The sequence below is a fragment of the Bison bison genome, unplaced genomic scaffold (genome assembly GCF_000754665.1).
Source record: "Bison bison bison isolate TAMUID 2011002044 unplaced genomic scaffold, Bison_UMD1.0 scf7180017864263, whole genome shotgun sequence".
NCBI lineage: Eukaryota > Metazoa > Chordata > Mammalia > Artiodactyla > Bovidae > Bison > Bison bison.
Genome location: NW_011494835.1, coordinates 2391517 through 2397327, shown reverse-complemented (window position 1 = coordinate 2397327; position 5811 = coordinate 2391517). Strand labels below are relative to the sequence as shown.

At 38.8% G+C, this 5811-nt stretch overlaps 1 long non-coding RNA gene across 1 annotated transcript in view; it reads left to right on the top strand.

The window, feature by feature from the left end:
* The first annotated feature begins 714 nt into the window (after positions 1-714).
* The window catches only part of LOC104994624, a 57991-nt gene continuing 52894 nt past the window's right edge, over positions 715-5811 (top strand). Inside the window, exon 1 of the long non-coding RNA XR_825968.1 lies at positions 715-831. This is a non-coding gene — a long non-coding RNA (uncharacterized LOC104994624). The remainder of the gene's footprint in view (positions 832-5811) is intronic.

Genomic DNA, 5811 nt, shown 5'->3' with positions numbered 1-5811 from the left:
CTCTTTCCCCTCTGCCTGCAGCCTGCCTGACATCCACAGGGGTGCCCATCTTTTCCCTCCCTTCCTCCTAAATCAGAGAAGAGTCATCTTTCCTCATCCTCCAAGTTAGCACTTCTATAAGACATTGGACACATCTCAGCCATCTTGTGGGGACCTCATAACATCAGTCATTTCCCCTCACATGTTGGTGTCTTTGATCCATCGCTCCGTGTTCTCTGGCTTCTACCCTTCGGTCTACAAATTTGCTCAACTTCTTTCCTTATCACCATGCATAAGCTTGCATGCATGCAAACACACCCACAATTCTTTAATCATTTCAGTCTCTTACTCGTGCTGCAAATTGCCTTGTACGGCAATTAGTTGTTTACATGACAGTTTTCAACTGGTCCAGCAGTTTTTAATTGTTACTGTGTCAGATCCCTTCAAGAATCTGATTAAAGCAATGGGTCTCTTCCCTGGTGACATGCATAAAACTAAACACACACACACACACACACACACAAACTTCTACATAAAATTCCATCTTGTTCAGGGACCTCTTAGAGGAGATAGTTCTATGCTCATCAACACTCCCAGTTCCACTCCTCTTCTGGGGACGCTGGAGAATTACACTTCTTTGTGATTTGAGGTTAGTGTCTTTGACCAATGAAATGAGAGTGGAAGTGATGTGTGTGGAAGCCTTAAGAACCTATACTCGATGTGCAATGCTTTCTCTTTTGACTCTGCCACTGTAAGTGCTGCGCTCCAGATAGTGACTGCTCTGTCAGCTTGGGTCTTGGAGGGAGAAGGAGGCAGACCAGCGCTCTGGCCAACCTGCAGCGGGCAGACTGAGTGAGTGAGAAATCCATCTGGTTAATTAGAGTGGCTGACAGAGGGGATGGTTAGTTACTTGGCATAACCTAGACTCTCCTGCTTGATCTCAGGGAATTCTCCATTAGATACAAGATCATCTAAGTCAGATCCTTTCTAGGGGACTTTTAGCTACCCTCCTTCCTGCATAGATCTAGGCTTTCAGTTCTCTCTCCCTAGAAGGCTCTTTTCCTAGTCCTTCCTATGACTTCTCATCCTTCAGACCACAGTATACATTGTTACCTTCCGAGGGAGATTCTTCTTGGCCCTTCTTCTCCCCTCTGCCCCCTGTTACTGTCTCCACATTTCCCATTTCTGTCTTTCACAGAGTGTGTCACAGCCCATAATAATTTATTTCCTGTCTCTCAAGTTCTGAATTCACAGTATTTGTATTCCTGCTATCAACAGCAGTTCATAAATAACTGATATCATACTTCAACCCCATGTGAACTTAAGAAAAGGAAGTACCTTCTGAAAAATGAGCTGCTTTCATTTCTTTAATATGATAAAAATAGAACCATGAGTGGTCTATAAAAGGCGCTCTTATGTTTTTCTAAACTATGTTAATAGAAGAAGAGAGCTCTAACTAAAAATGTCGGTCAGACATCCAAATGCTTGGATGTGCACCCAGAACAAACCACTGACCCTTGGTATTCACCCAGTCATGAGAGAGAGGTCAGCCTGACATTTTGGGGTTTTTTTCAGATAGTTATGGGTCAACAGCACTAACAACCTTTGATCCCAACCCAGTTAAATAGTAGATTTTGTTATTCATTGACATACTTTTTGTTTTGTTTTTCTTTTGCTGTGTATATGCAACAAATGGTCTTACTTCAGAGGAACATTAAGAATTAGTCCTGAAATGCCAGAAAATGTTAAGCAGCTAACCCTTTGTTATGCATCTAGGAATATAAGTATAATAACTTGTCACAAAGTAAATAATTCATACTTGTTCAATGAATGAAGTATACAATTAGTATTATAAAATAACCAAATATTTCACTTTTACTGTATATAACTCATACTGCAAAAGACAACTATTTTAATTTTAAAAACCAAAGTTTCAGCCTTACTGTTTCATCTCCACACAAAACATGTTTATTGTTCAAATATTTTAGGAATATATAGCTCAAAATGTGAAATTTTCTGTTTTCACTGGCTTTATAAGTTGTATTAAACACTCCTGACACTTGACAAGAGATTCAGAAGCCGTGATGCCAGCATATAATACAGCAGACTCTGAAAACATTCTCTAAAATTTAGACCTCTTCAGATACTCAATTTCATAAGTACAAAAGTTTTGGGAACATCTGAATTAATTGTTAGACCAGCATACATTTTAGTCTTGATGAGAACAACCAAGAAAAATGTTTTAACATTGCTAAAGAAATAAGCTTGGTTTGGAAACAAAAATAATCTTGGTTTAGTTTTTTCCTAAACTGTTTCAGGTTTGCTTGGGGAGGGAGGGGTTCTTTAGATTTCCTGTGTGGCAGTTTGAGTTTCAAAATACTATCTCTTAAAATGCGAAGTATACCCTGCTACCCTAACTCTGATGTAGCATGTGTAATAGTTATCTGACAGCTACATTTTTCTACTAATATTTTACCAAGATCCACATGTGCAATTTAAAAATAATATGGACTTTTCAAGATGTGACCGCATATTTCTTTTTCCTTTTTAAATTGTTTCCTCTCAATTAACACATTTTAAAATGAGATTATCATCTGCCACTCTGTTTTAAGAGCATGTGGATAATCTGATGAGACTTAATGTCTTTCAAATGGGACATGCATCACCCATGTAGGCGCACACATTTGTACACATATCAAGAGATATATTTTTAGTCTTTCATACAAGACAGGCCATTTCTCCATTCCTCATCATTACAACACAACCTTCAGAAAAAGCATAAATACTTCTTTTCTATTCTACTAAGGCATTTCAACCAAACACCTAAGTTGCACAGAAATAGTTGCTATAGAAAAGCAAAGGAGGTAAATAATACTCAATTATGCTATCAAAAACTGCAACTGAAGTAAGGCAGTATCAAGGTTTATGTTTAAGAATGCTGACTGTGTTTATTCTTGACTTTATGTATACTCCAAATTGAATGTGCTGAGTCCCAAATTGGAAGGTTCTTTACTGCTAAAAATAGTACATCTTAATGAAAATATTTTAGCTGGCATTCCAGATTAGGAAATCAGTACAAGCCAAGAAAGTTTCCTTTGTACAAAATAGTAAAATTTAATGAATAATGGATTCAAGTGATGCCAATTACTTGCCTTCATTTCACACAAAATTTCTTTATGAAATGAAAGAAAGTGAGATTTACCTACACAAGACTTGCAGACACCTTGACTCTCAAGAATAAATGCTTCTTCAGGTTTCTACATGTCTTTCATTTATTTTGCTAAGGAGCTTATTTTGAATAGTGCTCTATGACAGCATTTAGGAGTTTCTATTAAGTTTATTAAAGAAAAAAATTATATTAACTATCTCCTAAAAAACATTTGGCTCCATTTTTGGCTTGTTTAGAGATAACACTTTAAATACAAAATTACTAACAAGGCATCTGGTAAATGTGAAGGTGGCTATTAAACTTTTGTAGCCTTTGATCTTGCTAATTAAGTTTTATAAAGACTTTAGAGAGAGAACAGTTTGTCAGTCGACTTACTTAGATATTATAGCTTTAGGAAAAAGTTATTTTAGCATATTGGAACACCCTGTGTTCTAAAACTGAACAAAAAAAAACCAAACACTATTTTTAAAAATATGACACTGATATACCCATATTATACAATTTAACTCCAGTTGACTATATAATCAACTTAAGAGAAATAAGAGGGAGGGAAAGGGAGAAACCCTCTCTTGGGAATTATAAGAATTAGTAACCTCCCTACACATTCCTCTCTGAAAATACATATTGATCCTTATGATTTCTAGAGACCTTCTACTTTATCATGCTTTAAAAATTATATCTGAATCAGCATCTTAATGAGATGCCCTTTTCTGGTTCATTTTGGAAGAGTGAAGGAGTGTGGGCTGTGGTACCGGGTAGGCAAAAACAAAGCCAAGCTCCAACAGGTACTGTGGACTTTGGTCATGATCTAACATCTTCAGTCTGCATTTTCATCCATAAAATCATAAGACACTTATCCTAAAATGGTATGAATTTTACATCAATTCTCCTTTCAAATTATCTTCATGAAGTTCACCAATACGCTTAGCTTTAAAAGTTAATATTTAGCTCTTATCATATTTAATACCTTTGTAATATTTGACTCTTAACCATTTCATCACTCTTCCCAGAAAGCAAATGAGAAAACAGTTTGATCTACCCCTTTCTGCCATTTTCTCCCTTCCTTATTGTTCATTATCACTCTTGTCTGATAGACTATTCTCTCTATATTGTTAATTAAATGACTTCTGTGCTCTTCTCCCGCTGAACTATCTTCCCAACAAATTCTATCCACCATTACTCTTTCCCCTGTGCCTCATTTTCAGACCTCTGTCCCAAGCTCTTTGTCCCCAGATTGCTTCTGCCTGTCAGACAACTTCACTGGATTGTCCTAGGAGTACCATCCAAACTTCCATCCACTTCAAGCCAAGATAAGAAGCTAGACCTCTCTTTCCCCTTTATTCTGCTCTCACAGTCCCCTGGTCTAAAAAGCATTGATTCTACCATTAAACTATGCTACTACTACTACTAAGTCACTTCAGTCGTGTCCGACTCTGTGCGACCCCATAGATGGGAGCCCACCAGGCTCCGCCGTCCCTGGGCTTCTCCAGGCAAGAACACTGGAGTGGGTTACCATTTCCTTCTCCAATGCATGAAAGTGAAAAGTGAAAGTGAAGTCGCTCAGTCGTGTCTGACTCCTAGCGACCCCATGGACTGCAGCGCACCAGGCTCCTCCGTCCATGGGATTTTCCAGGTAAGAGTACTGGAGTGGGGTGCCATTGCCTTCTCCGATTAAACTATACTACTGCTTCTTATTCTTTCTGTCACCACTATAGTAATCAAGGCCACAAGTTTAGATTAATAGAATGGCCTCTGCATTATTCACAGTAGTCTAAACATTGCAACAAAGAATATTTGTAACAAAGAATATTTGTAACAAGTATTATAACAAAAGTCTCAGTGGTTTAGCACAGTACAGAATTTTTTCTTTCTTTCTCATGTTACAATCCAGTGCAAATGGTTGGACAGGATCTGGTCCATTCAGGTGACTAGGTGTCTTCCATCTAGCAGCCACACCACCTCCTAGAGGAATTCCCCACCAGACCACCCCCCCCCCCGCCCCGACCCCGCTGTAATTGGCAAATAACTGAGAGAAGAGAAGGTAGAATTCAGTTATGGGATTAGCCTAAATACAGTGGTGGAGCACAGATGTAAAAAATACAGTTAAAACTCCCATTTCAAAATGGGTAGGTAATACTAGGAGATGCATAGTGTTCATTAGCACATGACAATTCTGAAACCCTACTTGGCAGGCCTTATGAAGTCTCCTACCATGGAGAGAGAGTGAGTTACTTGATTAAACTTTAATTCTGCTCTCTGAAAATAATTTCTTCATTGGTCCTTAGCTTTTCAATTCAGTTCACTTCAATCACTCAGTCGTGTCCGACTCTTTGCGACCCCATGAATTGCAGCATGCCAGGCCTCCCTGTGCATCACCAACTCCCAGAGTTCACCCAAACTCACATCCATCGAATTGGTGATGCCATCCAGCCATCTCATCCTCTGTCATCCCCTTCTCCTCCTGCCCCCAATCCCTCCCAGCATCAGAGTCTTTTCCAATGAGTCAACTCTTCGCATGAGGTGGCCAAAGTAATGGAGTTTCAGCTTTAGCATCAGTCCTTCCAAGGAACACCCAGGACTGATCTCCTTTAGAATGGACTGGTTGGATCTCTTTGCAGTCCAAGGGACTCTCAAGAGTCTCCTCCAACACCATAGTTCAAAAG